Source organism: Macaca mulatta, chromosome 7, assembly GCF_049350105.2.
Source record: "Macaca mulatta isolate MMU2019108-1 chromosome 7, T2T-MMU8v2.0, whole genome shotgun sequence".
NCBI classification, from domain to species: Eukaryota; Metazoa; Chordata; class Mammalia; order Primates; family Cercopithecidae; genus Macaca; species Macaca mulatta.
In genome coordinates, this window is record NC_133412.1 from 50,103,265 (window position 1) to 50,121,461 (window position 18,197).

Genomic DNA, 18,197 nt, shown 5'->3' on the forward strand with positions numbered 1-18,197 from the left:
TATTTAAATCCTTTGTGGCTACCTAGCTTGCCTTTTCAGCTTTTAAGGAAAAAAAAAAAAAATCTGAGTTTTTTGTTTTGTTTTGTTCTGTTTGGAGACAGTCTTGCTCTGTCACCCAGGCTGGAGTGCAGTGGCCTGATCTCAGCTTACTGCAACCTCCACCTCTCAGGTTCAAGAGATTACCCTTGCCTCAGTCTTCCCCGCCCCAGCCGCCTCCCACCCTGGTATCTGGGATTACAGACACCTGCCGCCAGGCCCAGCTGATTTTTGTGTTACGAGATTTCGCCATGTTGGTCATGCTGGTCCCGAACTCCTGGCCTCAAGTGATCTGTCCTTCTTGGCCTCCCTAAGTGCTGGGATTACAGGTGTGAGCCACCATGCCTGGCCAGGGTTTTTTTTTTTTTTTTTGAGACAGAGTTTCACTCTGCTGCCCAGGCTGGAGTGCAGTGGCGTGATCTTGGCTCACTACAACCTCTGCCTCCTGAGTTCAAGCAATCCTCCTGCCTCAGCCTCCCGAGTAGCTGGGATTACAGGTGTGCACCACCACACCCAGCTAATTTTTGTATTTTTTAGTAGAGAGGGGGTTTCACCATGTTGCCCAGGCCGATCTTGAACTCCTGACTCCAGGTTATCCACACAACTTGGCCTCCCAAAGTGCTGGGATTACAGTCGTGAGCCACCGTGCCCAGCCTAAAAAGTGGTTTTCTAATGTAACTGTATAAGTAGCTAGGTAAATTATTAAATGAACCCTGTTCAATTCTGCAGTTGGGAGTATTTAAACTTGCCATTTTGTATTTCCACAGCAGTGTCCAGCAGATGTTGATTGTGCTTTCTAAGTATGCCAGGCACTATGTTAAGCAGAGGATATGCTTCTTGCCTAAGGAGCATATAGGGATAGGAAATATGGAGGTCCTTGGACTCCACTTCCAGAGATTCCTACTCATAAATGAAGTCTGGGGTGGAACGTGAGCGTCTCTGTATTTTAGACTTCTAGTGATAGTTAATCCACTGTCACGATTTTGACTCAGGCAGAGTGAGTGAGAAGAGCAGCAGCTCTTAGGAGCACAGATTGGGTATACCTAATCAAAATATCCGAAATGCTCTGAAATCACTGTTTTGTTGCCCAGGCTGAAGTGCAATGGCAAGATCATAGCTCACTGCAACCTCCAACTCCTGAGCTAAAGTGATTTCTCCTGCCTCAGGCTCCTGAGTAGCTAGGACTATAGGTGTGTGGCACTACACCTGGCTAATTTTTTTTTCTTTTTTGTAGAGACACAGGGTCTTGTTTTGTTGCCCAGGCCAGTCTCAAACTCCTGGCCTCAAGTGCTCCTCGAACCTCAGCCTCTCAAAGTGGTAGGGCTGGAAATCCAAAACTTTTTGAGCACTGATGTGATGATGTTCAAAGGAAATTCTCATTGCAGCATTTCGGATTTCGGATTGTCAGATTAGGGATGCTGATTGTAAGTATAATTAAATATTCCAAATCTGAGAAACTTGTGATAGTCAACCTGTACCATATTTAGAGTGTGTGCCGAGAGGAATATGGACCTGGGACTGTTGAATGTGAGTGGTCAGAGAGGAGGTATAAAAAACAGTGGATAGGTATCTTGCTTTTATAAGATCTATTATGCTAAATAACTTTTTTTTTTTTTTTGAGACAGAGTTTTGCTCTGTTGCCAGGCTAGAGAGCAGTGGTGGTGCGACATTGGCTCAGTGCAACTTCTGCCTCCCGGGTTCAAGCGATTCTCCTGTCTCAGCCTCCCGGGAAACTGGGACTATAGGCACATGCCACTACGCCCAGCTAATTTTTGTATTTTTAGTAGAGACTGGGTTTCACCATGTTGGCCAGATGGTCTCAATCTCTTGACCTCATGATCTGCCTGCCTTGGCCTCCCAAAGTGCTGGGATTACAGTTGTGAGCCACCGTGCCCAGCCAAATAACTCATTAAAATATTTAAGTCTTACTGAAGAAATTTTCTGTTGGCTGTTGGTTTGAAAGATTTATTTCACCTATAAGGGATTTAATTAAAGAACCTCAAAGTTGAGATTGCAAGCCTAAACTAAGGAAGACAGTGTACTATTCTAGCATATTATTTACTGGTTGGGGAGTCAGTTATAGCCCTGGTTTTTTCTCTGTCTAGTTAGTATCTCAGAACCTTCAATTTTTTTTTTTTTTTTTTGATATGAGTCTCGCTGTGTCACCCAGGCTGGAGTGCAGTAGCCCAATCTCGGCTCACTGCAACCTCCACTTCCAGGGTTCAAGCCATTCTCCTGCTTCAGCCTCTCAAGTAACTGGGATTACAGGCACTCACCACCACACCAAGCTAATTTTTGTATTTTAGACAAGGTTTCACCATGTTGGCCAGGCTGGTGTCGAACTCCTGACCTCAAATGAGCCACCCACCTTGGCCTCCCAAAGCGTTGGGATTACAGGCGTGAGCCATGGTACCCAGGCAAACTTTTTTTTTTTTTTTTAAGATGGAGTTTCTGTCTTGTTGCCCAGGCTGGAGTGCAATGGCGTGATCTCAGATCACCTCTGCCTCCCAGGTTCAAGCGATTCTCCTGCCTCAGCCTCCTGAGTAGCTAGGATTACAGGCATATGTCACCACGCCCAGCTAATTTTGTATTTTTAGTAGAGATGGGGTTTCTCCATGTTGGTCAGGCTGGTCTCAAACTCCCGACCTCGGGTGATCTGCCCGCCTCGACCTCCCAAAGTGCTGGGATCACAGTGAGCCACGCTGCCCGGCGTTGTTTTGTTTTTAATCTGGGACTGAAAATGAGGGAGTTGAATTACTGGATTGGTCCTTTTTTACATTAAGGGTTTTGTTTGTTTAGCATTTTAAAAACCTCAGTTAATTGGAGATGTTCATGTTTTCCAAGAAATTGAATTCAGGTGTGCATATCGTAGTTAAATTCATTAATTGGGAGAGGAGGAAGAGGATGTACAAGCCTGTGCATGGTGTGTGCAGGCACCCGTGTTTTGAAGTTACTGAAGTGTTTGGTACGGTTTAGATTTATTCCTCTTGGACTATGTTTTCCCAGCTTTATCTCCTTGAACTGTAAGTTTAAATTACACTGACTTGTTGAATTGCTATGGCAGTAGTCCTATGAATCAAACTCTGGGGATGGGGTCTGGCTGTTTTAACAAGTCTTCTAGGTGATGGTGATGCAAGCTAAAGTTTGAGAACTGCTGATGTAGTTGAAATTTAACAGTAGTGTTTCTCTGTGTGTTATGTGTAGTGATAGATTACTACAGAGGTGGGTTAATGAGGCAAGGTAAATTGTTTAAGAAACTAATTAGGGGGCCAGGCACGGTGGCTCATGCCTATAATCCCAGCCCTTTTGGAGGCTGAGCCACGCAGATCACTTGAGGTTAGGAGGTTGAGACCAGCCTGGCCAATATGGTGATACCCTAGCTGGGTGTGGTGGTGCGTGCCTGTAATCCCAGCTGCTTGGGAGACTGAGACAGGAGAATTGCTTGAACCTGGGAAGTGGAGGCTGCAGTGAGCTGAGATCGCGCCACTGCACTCCAGCCTGGGTGATGGAGGGAGACTCTGCTTCAAAACAAAAACAAAAACAAAAAATAGTAATGAGAAAATTTCCAGAACCTCGGCAACACTAGGCTAATCGATAAGGTTGGAAGGTGTTTGTCATCGTAGTTCGTAGTTGCTGTCCTTCAGCTAAGGTGGTGTTTATTCAGTATTTTCCCTTTCCTTTCCTTTCTTTTTTTTTTTTTTTTTTTGGAGACAGTCTCTCTCTCGCCCAGGCTGGAGTGCAGTGGTGCCATTTCAGCTCACTGCACCTTCCGCCTCCTAGGTTCAAGCGATTCTCCTGCCTCAGCCTCCCAAGTAGCTGGGATTACAGGCACCCACCACTATGCCTGGCTAATTTTGTATGTTTAATAAAGACGGGGTTTCACCATGTTGGCCAGGCTGGTCTTGAACTCCTGACCTCAGGTGATCCACCTGCCTGGGCCTCCCAAAGTGCTGGGATTACAGGCATGAGCCACTGTGCCCGGCCAGTATTTGCAAATATACAAACCAAACTAGTGACATCTGACATTCTAGATTGGAGTTCTTTTTTTTTTTTTTTTTTGAGACGGAGTCTTGCTCTGTCGCCCAGGCTGGAGTGCCGTGGCCGGATTTCAGCTCACTGCAAACTCCACCTCCCGGGTTTACACCATTCTCCTGCCTCAGCCTCCTGAGCAGCTGGGACTACAGGCGCCCGCCACCTTGCCCGGCTAGTTTTTTGTATTTTTTAGTAGAGACAGGGTTTCACCGGGTTAGCCAGGATGGTCTGGATCTCCTGACCTCATGATCCACCTGTCTCGGCCTCCCAAAGTGCTGGGATTACAGGCTTGAGCCACTGCGCCCAGCCGATTGGAGTTCTTGATTTCCCTTCCACTCCTAGATTTTTTTTTAATGTAGAACATTGAGTTTTCTGATTTATTAGTATGCTGGAAGAGATATAAAGTCTTGGATAGATATAAAGTCCTGTTTAAAGGAATATGAGAAGACTTACTCTTAAGGAGTTGACAGTCTCTTAGAGTTAAAACCAAGCTGTTAGGTTAGTGAGTAATTTAAGTAAGTGGATAGTAATAGGTATTCATGGAAGAGACACCTGTAGGTGTTGTCAAAGATGGCTAGGATTTGGGTGGATAAAAAAGAGGAAGTCATTCTAAGGAATTGAATGAGGTGAGAATGAGGAGAATTTTTGAGTAATGAAGTCAGCTAAAGTAGAATGGAGTTTTAAAATGCTGGATAATAATGTAGAACCTGGGAGATTAAAGACTATGATGAAAGGTAAGCAGAAGTCATCAGATTAGATTCCTTTCTTTTGGGGTTGACCTGTGGTAACTATATAGATTTAGTTATCTTTTGCCTTATGTTACCCCAAAACTTAACGGCTTAAAACAACAAGGATCTATTATATCTCAGTTTCTGTGAGTTACAATTCTGGATGCAGCCTACCTGGGGGCCTCTGGCTTATGGTCTCTTACGAGGCTGCAGCCAAGTTGACAGCTGGGTAGCAGTTCTCTCTCTCTCTCTCTTTTTTTTTTTTTTTTTGAGGATAGAGGCTTGCTCTGGTGCCCAGGCTGGAGTGCAATGGCATAATCTCAGCTCATTGCAACCCTCAGCCTCCCGAGTAACTGGGACTACAGGTGTGCACCACCACGCCCCAGCTTATTTTTTTGTGTGTGTGGGTTTTTTTTGGTAGAGACTGGTATTTTTTTGTTTTGCTATGTCACTGAGGCTGCTCTTGAACACCTTAGTTCAAGGGATCTGCCTGCCTTAGCCTCCTGAAATACTAGGATTACAGGCATGAGCCACCGTATCTGACCTCAAGGCTTGACTGGGGAAGCTTCCCCTTCCAAGCTCACTCATTTGGCTGTGACGAGGCCAGATTTTCACTGGCTGGTTGTTGCCCAGAGATACTAGTTCCTTGCCATGTGGGCCTCTGCATAAAGTGGCTGACAACACAGTAGTTTGTTTCCTCCAGAGTGAGGGATCTGAGAGAGAAGGCCCATATAATGGAAGCCACAGTCTTTTTATAACTTAATCTCAGAAGTAACGTCGCATCACTTTGCAATATTTTATTTACTGTAAGTGAATAATTAAATCCAGCCCATATGCAAGTGGAGGGGATTATACAAAGATGTGAAGACCAGGAGGCAGGGGTCTTTGGGGGCCATCTTAGAGGCCGGCTGTTTCTCTCTCTCTCTCTCTGTTAAGAGGTAAATTACAGCTATTGTATAATGCCTTTCTATCCAATCTTTTTATATACTACTGCGAGAACATAGTGTGTTGGATTTTTTATTTTGGGTTAACCATAAACTATTTACATTTGTCTTTGCAAAGCATATCTGTAAATGATAAACATTCCTAATAACCTTTCAGTGGCTTAAGTTTAAAATAGCTTGTAGTCTCAGAATTGGTAGGAATTTGAGAGTCTCCAGTTTACTGAATTTTTTTTTTTTTTTTTTTTAACTCTAGCTACATAATGGAATCACCTGGGAATTTTTTTCATTACTCTTTTTTAAATAGAAAATTGTAGATTCGCGGCCGGGCACGGTGGCTTACGCCTGTAATCTTAACACTTTGGGAGGCCGAGGCAGGCAGGTCACCTGAAGTCAGGAGTTCGAGACCAGCCTGGCTAACATGGTGAAACCCTGTCTCTACTAAAAAAAAAAATACAAAAATTAGCTGGGCGTGGTGGTGGGTGCCTGTAATCCCAGCTAGTCGGGAGGTTCAATCACTTGAACCCAGGAGGCAGAGGTTGCAGTGAGCTGAGATTGTGCCATTGCACTCCAGCCTGGACATCAAGAGCAAAACTCCATCACACACATACACACAAAATTGTAGATTCACATGCAGTTGCAAGAAATAATGCAAAAATCCCACCTATTCTTTTTTCCAAAAAAAATTTTATTTCCCTAGGTTATTTGGGAAGAGGTGTGGTATTTGATTATATGAGTAAATTCTTTAGTGGTGATTTGTGAGATTTTGGTGTACCCATCATCTGAGCAATATACACTGAACCCAGTTTGTAGTGTTTTCTCACCCGCTTCTCACCTTTTCCCCCCGAGTCCCCAGAGTTCATTATATCAATCTTATGCCTTTGCATCCTGATAGCTTAGCTCCCACTTAGGAGTGAGAACATACAATGTTTGGTTTTCTGTTCTTGATTTACTTCTCTTAGAATAGTAGTCTCCAATCCCATCCAGGTTGCTGCAAATGCCATTAGCTCATTCCCTTTTATGGCTGAGTAGTATTCCATCTGATACACACACACACACACACACACACACACACACACACACACACACACCAGTTTCTTTATCCACTTGTTGATTGATGGGCATTTGGGCTGGTTCCCCATTTTTGAAATTGCGAATTGTACTGCTCTAAACGGCATGTGCAAGTATCTTTTTCGTATAATGACTTTTCCTCTGGGTAGATACCCAGTAGTGTGATTGCTGAATTAAATAGTAGTTCTACTTTTAGTTCTTTAAGGCATCTCCACACTGTTTTCCATAGTGATTGTACTAGTTTACATTCCCACCAGCAGTGTAGAAGTGTTCCATTTTCACCACATCCATGACAACATCTATTATTTTTTAATTTTTTGATTATGACCATTCTTGGTGGGACTAAAGTGGTATTGCATGGAATCCCACATATTCTTTACCGATTTTTCTGCAATAGTTTACATCTTATAAAAACAGTGTCTTGCAAAACATCTTGCACAGTATCACAATGAGGATAATGACATTGATGTGATCTAGTGATCTTACTCAGATTTTCTTACCTGGGGATTTTTAAAAATGCAGGCACCCAGGCCCTACCGCATACCAAGTAGGTGGGTCTCTGGGGGGTTTGGGCCAGGCATTGCCATTAAACAAGAATCTTCCCTGGATTGTTTTAATGCACAGCCAGGGTTGAGAGCTCCTGTTTTTGTAAGAAATCTTTCTAAAACACTGCCGTCTCTGCTTAACTACAAGTAAATAACAGTGAGCTATTTTGTGATGCATCTCAATCCAGTGTTTGCCTATTGATTTTTTTTAATGGAAATAAAATCTACTTCCATATTAGCTTTCACTCATTGTTCTTAGTACTGGTAGCACCCTGAATGGTTTTGTTTTTTTATATAACTATCATTTTGGAATCCTGAAGGAAAAATTTTTTTTCCTAAGGTTAATCACCTCTCCTTTCCTCAGTCATTCCTTTTAGGTAATCACTGTCTTTCTTATAATAGGCATAGTATCATAGGCCATAACTTTGCTAAATTATTGACTATATACACAACTCATCCTTTGATCTTGACACTATATTACTATATAACTGTATAAATAGCTTAATTGTTTTCATTAAATGATGGGATAAATAGAAGAATGAGAATTTATTTAGGCTGACATTACTGGGCAAGATAGTAATCAGGCTGCTTCTAAACCTGGAGTGACTGGATCCTTTCGGGCCCACGGAGATGGTAGTAGTAGTGGTCCTTGCATTATTTTCTGTGTTTTAAAAAGCCTCATGTTTTTGTTTTTTTTGTTGTTGTTGTTTGTTTGTTTTGAGACCGAGTCTTGCTCAGTTGCCCAGGCTGGAGTGCAGTGGTGCGTTCTCAGCTCCCTGCAAGCTCCGCCTCCTGGGTTCACTCCATTCTCCTGCCTCAGCCTCCCGAGTAGCTGGGACTGCAGGCACCCGCCACCAGGCCCGGCTAATTGTTTTGTATTTTTAGTAGAGACGGGATTTCACTGTGTTAGCCAGGATGGTCTGGATCTCTTTACATTGTGATCCACCCTCCTTGGCCTCCGAAAGTGCTGGGATTACAGGTGTGAGCCACTGTGCCTGGCCCCCGCCTCATGTATATTTTTTTAAAAAGCTGTCGAGCAACTTTTATAGAGTCAGTAGATTTCTATAATCACTTATAATTTAAGTTTCTCTCTAAATTTTTAATTTTTTTTTTCCTAAATTGTCATTCACCTAGTGATAGGTGGTCATCTGGTTTCCCCTTATCTGCAGTTTCAATTTTCAAGGTTTCAGTTACCTGAGGTGTGCAGCAGTCTGAAAATATTAAATAGAAAATTTCAGAAAGAAACAATTTGTAAGTTTTAAATTGTACACCATTCTGAGTAGTGTGATTAAATCGCTCACCATCCCACCCAGGACATGAATCATCCCTTTATCCAGTATATAGCAGTATATAGACTACCTACCTGCTTCTACTGGCCTCGGCTGGTCACTTAACTGTTATCAGATTGAAAAAACATAGCATGTATAAGTTCGGTATTATTTGCACTTCCAAGTTTCCACTGAGGGTCTTGGGACATGTTCCCTGAGGATGAAGGAGACTGCTGTAGTGTCTCATTTGATGCAGCTTGGGGTATAGTTGATGCCCAATTAGTTGGTGGACAGTATGCTATCTCAGAAGGTGGCTTAAAAAATTCTTATTGCTCTAACATCTGCTCTGACAAATCAGCTTTCCAGAGCCCTATTTTTGTTTGTTTGTTTGTTTTCATTTTTAAAAATCACTTTTTTTTTTGAGACAGAGTCTGTCGCCCAGGCTGGAGTGCAGTGGCATGATCTTGGCTCACTGCAACCTCTGCCTCCTGGGTTCAGGTGATTCTCATGCCTCAGCCTCCCAAGTAGCTGAGATTACAGGCATGCATCACCACACCTGGCTAATTTTTGTATTTTTTGGTAGAGACAGGGTTTCACCGTGTTGGCCAGACTGGTCTTGAACTCCTGACTTCAGGTGATCCACCCTCCTCAGCCTCCCAAAGTGCTGAGATTACAGGCATGAACCACTGTGTCCAGCCTGACAATTTTGGTTTTAAGGCCAAAAGTTTGAAGATTTAAATGAAAAATGCCAAATATTCAGGAATTTTCTCCTGTTTTTTTTTTTTTTTTGTATGTAAATACTGTTCTGTAGTATTGTTCTTTCCTTTTTTGCTCTGTTCCACTTAAAAGTGTTAGAAGTGCCCTTACAATACATTTTGGCAAAAAACAGAGCAGGTAATGAAGTATTAGGTAACATTTTCTTGTTACTGAGACATTTGCTTAGACAATGCTAAGAATAACTATCATCCTAGACACTTATCCCCAGGCTTGCTTTGCCATTGCCTTTGAAACTGTCATACTTATAACTCAAGATATTAACTGACTCTAATTACCTGGTAATATGTCCTCTCTCCTAATCACAGTTGTACAGTGTTTTTAGGGATAAAGTGTAAACTAGAAACCGAGAAGTATTACTTGATTCTTAGCTTGTATTTGTAAGTAAAAGCTACTAATGTGGACATTTATCTTGGAATTTGTGACATTGGTACAGACATTTATCTGAAACTTACTTGAAACTCAAATTTAATACCTTCTCTCTTTGAGGCTTTTCCCACTTTGATTGGCTTATCTGAGAACCATTCTTGGGTTTTGAGTCATCCTTGAATTTTTTTTCCTTCATTTTCCACATTCAATTATCCCTGATCAAGTTACCTCTGAAATTTGTTTCGTGTTGTTACTATCCTTTTTACTAACTAATCCTAGTTTAGGACCTTTTTATTTTGCCTCCTTGTCTCTAGGCTTCCAATGTATCATTCTGTTACCAAACACAAATGTAATAGTCCTGCTAAAAAGAGACTTCCTGTCAAAAGTCTATCCTAGATTCCTTACTGTGGCATTCATGTCTTCCCCATCTTAATATAGCTAATTTTTTTCAATCTCATCTGCTGTTGTTCCTCATCCCTTATTACCCCCAGTTGCACTGTTTGTAATTCCTTACTGTGTAACACGTATTTGTGTTTTCATGCTTTTGTTCATGCTCGTCCCTTTTGATACCTTTTATTTCTCTCACTTTTTTCTTGAGACAGGGATTTTGCTCTATCGCTCAGGCTGGAGTGCAGTGGCACGATCATGGTTCACTACAGCCTTGAACTCCTCCTGGGCCTAAGTGATCCTCCCACCTCAGCCTCCTGAGTAGCTGGGACTACAGTTGCTTGCCACCACATCTGGCTAATTTTTTGTGTTATTTTTACATTTATTTTTTGTTTGTTTGTTTTGTTTTTGGTAGAGACAGAGTTTTTTGCCATGTTGCCCAGACTGATCTCGACCTCCTGGACTCAAACAATCTTCCCACCTCAGCCTCCCAAAGCGTTGGGATTACAGGCATGAGCCACTGTGCCCAGCTGTCTTTCTCTTCTTAACTGCCTGATATATTCCTAGTGAGAATCTGCTCAGGCTGGCCATGGTGGCTCATCTCTTTTCAGGTTCTTCTCTACCTTTCCTGTGCTTCCTTATCTATGTTTGGATAGTGCTTCATGTAGATATTTGGTATAGCCTATAAGAGGTTATGATACAGCCATCCCTATACCCAAGCCTCTAGCTATATATGAGGGTTTTGAAGGTGAAAACTAAAACTCCTTCATCTTTGTGTCCATAGCAGATAGTGCACTGAGTCTCTGACAGAAGAAACTCAGTAAATATTTGTTGAAGTTTGTCCTTGCCTGGTAAATGGTTGCTTTCTCAGTTTTTCCTTGTGGTAAACCAAAGGGATCCAGACAAGATTTTCTTCTGGCATTAACAAATTATTTTATGATTTCTAGATAATGCCAAAGTGATAGTGTAAGAAGATGGCAAAGAAGAAATGTTTAAATTCCAAGAGGACAAGCTTCTTAAGGCCCCTGAATATTCAGCCTTTTAGGTGAAGCTTTATTATTTGCATATACTTCCCTGGCACTTTATGTAAACTGACACAGTGATGATGTTAAAGACAGCTGAATCACCCAGGTACAGTGGCGCACGCCGGCAATCCCAGCACTTTGGGAGGTTGAGGCGGGAGGATTGCTTGAGCCCAGGAGTTTGAGACCAGCCTGGGCAACATAGACCTTTTCTTTACAAAAAATAAATAAAATTAGCTGGGCTTGGTGGCATGTGCCTGTAGTCAGTTACTTGGGAGGCTGAAGTGGGAGAAGAGGATTGCTGAGCTCAGGAGGTCAATCAAGGTTGTAGTAAGCCGAGATTGTGCTACTGCACTCTAGCCCTAGGAAACAGGGTGAGACCATGTCTCAAAAAAAAAAAAAAAAAAGAAAAAAAAAGACAGTTGAATTAGTTTAATACAGTAGTGTCAAAGTATGGTCCATAAGAACAAAACTATTTAGTAATAACTGAAAGACACTATTTGCCTTTTAAAATGTTCTGGTATTTGTGTTGATGTTGCAGGGCAATGAGAAGGTGAAACCACTGGCACCTTAGTACAAAAGATATCAGTGGCACCAAACTATACTAGTAGTCACTGTGTTCTTCACCATCACTGACTCAGAGTAAAAAAATACGTTTCACTTAATCCTAAATGAAGAAGTAAAAATTACTAGTTTTCTAAGTCTTATTCCTTAAGGACACATCTTAATTGCTTGTGTGACAAAACAGGAGGTATGTATAAAGCACTTCTGCATACTGAAGTATGGTGGTCATCTCAAAATAAAAACATTTGTGTGTGCTTTTGACTTGTGAACTTATTTCGTTTCTGGACCTACCCTGGACAGGTTTCCACAGTTGAGAATCTTAGCGTATTGTTGTTACCTTAAAATTCCACACACTACCAGTTTGTCTTTTGAAATGTTATTATTATAAGATGTCAATCCTAGCTAGTATGGTTCACTTTTGTTACATGTTGGCACCTCTGTGGGTTACGGAAAGCTTTGCCCTCTAAAGCAACCAGTTGGTTTTTAGGAAAGGAAAATATTGATCTTTGTGGATAAGTAGAGTCTTGTTAAAAGCTATTAGAAGGCTGTCTTTGGAAAAAATCAGAAAAATCAAAAGAGCTCTGAAAAGGATGATAATAATGGAAAAGAGGCCTTTGTAGCCTTGTGAATGTAATACGTATAGTCACCACAGATTTTTCAGGGAGGCTGGGTACGGTGGCTCACTGTAATCCCAGCACTTTGGGAGACTGAGGCAGGAGGATTGATTGAACCAAGGAGTTTGAGATGAGCCTGGGCAACATAGTGAGACCCCGTCTCTAGCCAAAAAAAAAAATGTTTTTCAGGGAATGCTGAAATGTCTCCTCCTCCTCCAAAAAAAAAAAAAAAAAGAAGTCTCCTTCTTTTACAAGTTAGTCACCTTACTGAGTTTATTATAGCAGGGGTTCCCAATCCCCAGGCTGTGGCCTGGTTAGGAACTGGGCTGCACAACAGTAGGCGAGCAGCCAGCGAGCATTACCACCTGAGCTCTGCCTCCTGTCAGATTGGCAACAGCATTGGATTCTCGTAGAAGTGCAAACCCTATTGTAAATTGTGCATTCGAGGGATCTAGGTTGGCACTTCTTATGAGAATCTAATGCCTGATAATCTGAGGTGGAATATTCATTGTTGTCATTGTCCGTCTCCACTCCCCTCCCCCTCCTTTTCATGGAAAAATTGTCTTCCATGAAATCAGTCCCCTAGTGCCAAAAAGTTGGGGACCACTGTATTGTAGTCTCAAAAATGTTCATATTTGGCCTAAATCTATAGTCTGAGGAAGCATATCAAATCTTTATCATTCATGACAAGCAGGGGTGGGAGAGGAAGCAGGGATAGGAGTGGTTATGTGGGCAGCCAATAGGATAGGAAACTTAAAAGGAACCTACTTAGCCAAACATGTTTTGAGCCTTTGAGTCCCAATAACTAAACAGTGCGGATTAGGATAAAAGATTTGTTCACACCTGTAATCCCAGCACTTTGGGAGGCCGAGGTAGGTGGATCTTGAGGTCAGGAGTTCAAGACCAGCCTGGCCAACATGGTGAAACCCCGTCTCTACTAAAAGTACAAAAATTACAGGCGGGCTCCTGTAATCCTAGCTACTCGGGAAGCTGAGGCAGGAGAATTGCTTGAACCTGGGAGACAGAGGTTGCAGTGAGCCGAGATCGTGCCACTGTACTCCACCCTGGATGACGGCAAGACTCTTGTCTCGAAAAAGATAAAAAAGAAAAGATTAGCATGATAGATCAGGCTTTTCATAATTTGCCCCTATCTACCTTAGCTGCCATTTCCTTATGCTTACTTGTATTATAGCATAATAATCATATTCCCTGTGGAAATTTTCTGTATGCTTTTGTAAGGTTTTTTTCCTTTGCTTCAAATGCTTTCCCTCTACCCCCCCCTTAAACCCATTTATACTTAACGACCCACTGTAAACATTGTTTCTTCTTTGAATCTTTCCCTGTGAGCCTCAGAATTTTGTATATACTTTTATAATAAAAAGCTCTTATCTCATTCCCTTACTAAATAGACTCTGAAATTCTTGGTGATTTGATCAGTATATTAATTTTGGTATTTCCATTGTACCCACAAAGTTCCTGGAACATAGCTGATAGACATTGAAAAGTTATATATGAATGGATTTTCTGATTGATTTTATTATTGATAAAAATAATTCTTGGTACTATCCCTATTTTTTTCCTTTGTGAATTGTTCACATTTCTCTTCTACCAAATTCACTGAATTAACACTTCCCTTATTCTCTAACATAACTACTCTTTGCTCTTAACCAGTTATCTTATGGAACTTTAGTTATCAAAACTGTTATGTGAAATAGGTGACATTTTTACTATTTTGTGATTAAGGAATTAGAGGTGTAGAGGAATTAAATAACCAGCTTTTCATAGCTGGAGTTGGAACTCAGTATTTTATATCATTAAATATACACAAACGTGTGAATGTTACTGTTGTGTGTGCTGGGTATTTTCTGTTTGCCTCTGCAGAACTCTTCTATCGTTTTCCATCCTGCTGTGCTCCAGAAGACAGACTTATACAGGCTGAGTCAGTGGGCTCTGACTTGTGACTTCATTGCTGTGGCCTCTGAATCCAAATAAATGATAAAAAGAGTGGAATAGAGTCAGAAGTCTACTACATACCCCATTTAAGACTTTACAGCTGGCCGGGCGCGGTGGCTCAAGCCTGTAATCCCAGCACTTTGGGAGGCCGAGACGGGCGGATCACGAGGTCAGGAGATCGAGACTATCCTGGCTAACACAGTGAAACCCCGTCTCTACTGAAAAATACAAAAAAACTAGCCGGGCGAGGTGGCGGGCACCTGTAGTCCCAGCTACTCGGGAGGCTGAGGCAGGAGAATGGTGTAAACCCGGGAGGCGGAGCTTGCAGTGAGCTGAGATCCGGCCACTGCACTCCAGCCTGGGTGACAGAGCGAGACTCCGTCTCCAAAAAAAAAAAAAAAAAAAAAAGACTGTACAGCTTACATATATACCATCCTCAAGAAAATATCAAGTCAAAATTGCTGTTAAAACATTTACTGTTTTCTACTCTAGCATTTAAAAACACACAGTTTAATAAAAAATAATTCTACTCGACCAAAGTAATAGAATACATATATATTACATAAAATTTGTTCATGATTTATGTATGAAGTTACAAACTTAGACTAGTGGTCCACAAAACCCAGCATTCTTCTGAAAGAAGTACCAAGAGATTCTGGAAGAATAGCACTGTGAAACTGTTATGGAGGTGCACTAGATAACAAATGCTTGTTTTAAAGGGAGAACAGCCAGTTTATTTTGCTCAGTAATAAGAAAATAGTTCTTTAGTAAAGTTCTCAGGTGAACTTATTACTAATGCCATTTAACTTCAAATGTGGGAAAATATGTTTACTTTTTAACCTACTCTTTACCACCTCTTATGAAGGGGAAAACTTAGGGAGTGAGGCTCAAATTACTAGTCATTTAATTTGGAAATGTTCCTTTGAAAAGAACATACGTACAAAATTTTAGTCACTGTTTTGTTACAGAATTTTTAAATGTAATTATTACATTTCATTGGCTCTAAAAATGTCTGGTTTTAATAATAATCTCTAATTGTATTGCATTAATATAATAGCTGGGTCCTTAGGATATATGATAATGTATGAAGCTTGATTATAATGTTCCATTATACCCAGCTATAAAGCCAAAGTGGTGAAAATAGGACTTTTAAATATACAGAAGTTTTCTAGTCACCCTTAGGAATGAAAGTATAATATTAAGCAATATTTGAAGATTTAAGGAAACAGTAAGCTTGCCTAATCTTTGATTCATACCACAGTAAACACAGTTTTTGATTCACATAGAGTCAAATTAACAAGGTTGGAAGGATCCTAACAGTTATCCTAGCCAACCACATATCAAGTACTACCTCCCTGGTAAGTTATCCTATAGACTATTCTTAAGTGTCTACTCTGGCTAAACCTTCACAGCCACTTCCAGAAGTGAGCACACTTAATATTTGAACAACTCTGATTTAGAGTTCTTTCATACTCTGATTTTGTCTTCCTGTAGCTTTTTACCTGAACCTATCTGGTTCTAATCCTTCTCATGATAGCCGTTCTATAATTTTAAAGATTTATTGAACATATTGGAGACTAGCAATGCAGTAACCTAATCCAGACTAACATTTTTTTTGGGGGGTCAGAACCCAGAATAAAGCTGCTGCTTATTCTGGGTTTACTTCTTAGGGATTGTTGATTGTCTTCACTGGTATTTTGGAGTGAGGCCTGTGCATGTCTGTTGAGGCAAAGTTACATAAGGTAGAACACTACAGCAGCACATGTACACCCTGTTCAATTAAATAAATACCAGGCAGATCTGTTCATACCCTCATTGTAGATACTGAAGGGTTGGTGGGTTTTGCAGTAACAAATTAGTAAGTAATTCATCTTTTTTTTTTTTTTTTTTTTGAGACAGAGTCTCGCTCTGTCACCCAGGCTGGAGTGCAGTGGCGCAATCTCGACTCACTACACGCTCCGCCTCCCGGGTTTATGCCATTCTCCTGCCTCAGCCTCCCGAGTAGCTGGGACTACAGGCGTCAGCCACCGCGCTCGGCTAATGTTTTGTATTTTTTCTAGTAGAGAGGGGGTTTCACCATGTTAGCCAGGATAATCTTGATCTCCTGACCTTGTGATCTGCCCGTCTCGGCCTCCCAAAGTGCTGGGATTACAGGCGTGAGCCACCGCACCCGGCCAAGTAATTCATCTTGATGTTACTATTTTATTAATAGTTTTGAGTTCTGTATATTTCCTCCAACTCAGAATTTATAAAAATAAAAGCACTTTCTAGACAGTTAACTAGTTAGCTCTGAATAAAATGTTTTGTAGTACCCTTTTAAAGATTCTAGATCATTTTAAGCAAAGAATATTGAAATTACGTTGCAAACTTATCTTTGTGAATCAGGTTTTTCTTCATTCTATGTACAAAACAAAATATAGAAATAAGTTGTATACTGAGCTCTTCTCCATAACCTCAGATTTTTTTTTTTAAAAGTAAAAACAGTCTTAGTGTGCTAAGAGTGACTGTTTATAAACTTTTTAAAAGGATTTCAAATTTTTTTATTGTTTGACTATGCATACATGTATTTTCTTGGCTTAAATTAAAAAAGCACAAAAGATTTAAAAAACCCATACATCTGCCTTTATACCTCAACTACCTGGTTCCTTCCCTCACAGTATTGTTGATGTCTTAATGCTTTTCTCGTAAATGCAGAACCCTTCCCCAACCTGATTTTTATATTTTTTATAAGATCCTAAATATATTATAGTTACTTTATAAATTTCTGAGGTTAGTGGGTCCCTAAAAATAATGCTTCAGTTGAATTGGGAACCATTTGTAAATTGAGTACTTGATTTATTTTTGTCAGTTGAGATTTCTTTAGCTGCCACACTGCTGGGGGAATACAGATAATGGACAACTCTTTAAGAAATAATCTATAAATAAAGTACAATGTGATGATATGTTTCACAGTAGAAGCATAAGGTCAAGAAGGAGTATTTAATGCTGTTCTCTGGGAGGACCGACTTGCTGGTAGGAATGGAAGGAAGCTGAATCTTGAAAAACGAATAGTAGCTTACTAGGCAGATGGGGTTAGAGGTGGCATTCCAGACAAAGGAGGAAGAGGAATGGAAGAAATTCTGGTATGTTGAATGAACAATAAGGAATTGAATATTGCTGAAATTACTGGGAAGTAGAGTGGTAGGAGGTGATGCTAGACAGGCAGTGTGATCAGTTTATGAAAGCCTTTAGCGTAGTGAGTGCTATTGCGATGGACTTAATTCACTAGGACTATATGAAACAACTTTAAACTTTTAAATTAATAAGGGATTAGAGTTTAAAAGGCCGCTCTGTTGGTACTATAGGAAATAAATGAGAACAGGGTGAGATTAGGAAACTGGGAGAGTAGTAGTGAGTAATCTATTAGAATAACTTGTGAAAGAAATGGGTTAGCAAGGCTGGAATGGAGGAGGGAAGGCATTCAAGATACAAGTGAGAAATGATGAATTATTAGGAGAAAAAAAAAACTTGGTGATTAAGTCTTTGGTATCATTTAGAACCACATTCAGTTCCAGCTTTGCCTTTTACCAGCTCTGTGACTTCGTGTGTAATATGATTTTAATACATTCTGTTTCATCATCTGTGAGTATTGTGATTGTATAGTTAAAGCTTTAAGCAACTTTCCTTTAACTAACTTGGTGAATAGTTAATAGTTGCTCTCCATTTACTCAGTAAAACAGACCTAGGCAGTGTTCATGACAGGCTCTCAGCTTGTAGGCCTAAGTGGCAAAATTAACCAGTCACGATAGCTCTCATACTGTGTGATATCATTTATACAAAATGTCCTGAATTGGCAAATCTATAGAGATAGAAAGTAGATCAGTGGTTGTCAGAGGCTGAGTGGGAGAAATGGG

General features: G+C 40.8%; 1 protein-coding gene and 2 long non-coding RNA genes across 5 annotated transcripts in view; 2 read left to right on the forward strand and 1 right to left on the reverse strand.

Moving 5' to 3' along the window:
* ARIH1 (ariadne RBR E3 ubiquitin protein ligase 1) overlaps window positions 1-18,197 on the forward strand; it is a 113,609-nt gene that overhangs the window by 3,391 nt on the left and 92,021 nt on the right. The gene's annotated exons all lie outside the window — the stretch shown is intronic.
* Window positions 3,886-10,349, forward strand: LOC144329968 (uncharacterized). The gene is made up of 2 exons (XR_013395737.1): window positions 3,886-4,172; window positions 9,256-10,349. It is a non-coding gene; the product is annotated as an uncharacterized LOC144329968 (long non-coding RNA).
* On the reverse strand, window positions 9,878-12,585 carry LOC144329962 (uncharacterized). The gene is made up of 2 exons (XR_013395731.1): window positions 11,529-12,585; window positions 9,878-10,376 (listed from the first exon to the last, which is right to left on the reverse strand). It is a non-coding gene; the product is annotated as an uncharacterized LOC144329962 (long non-coding RNA).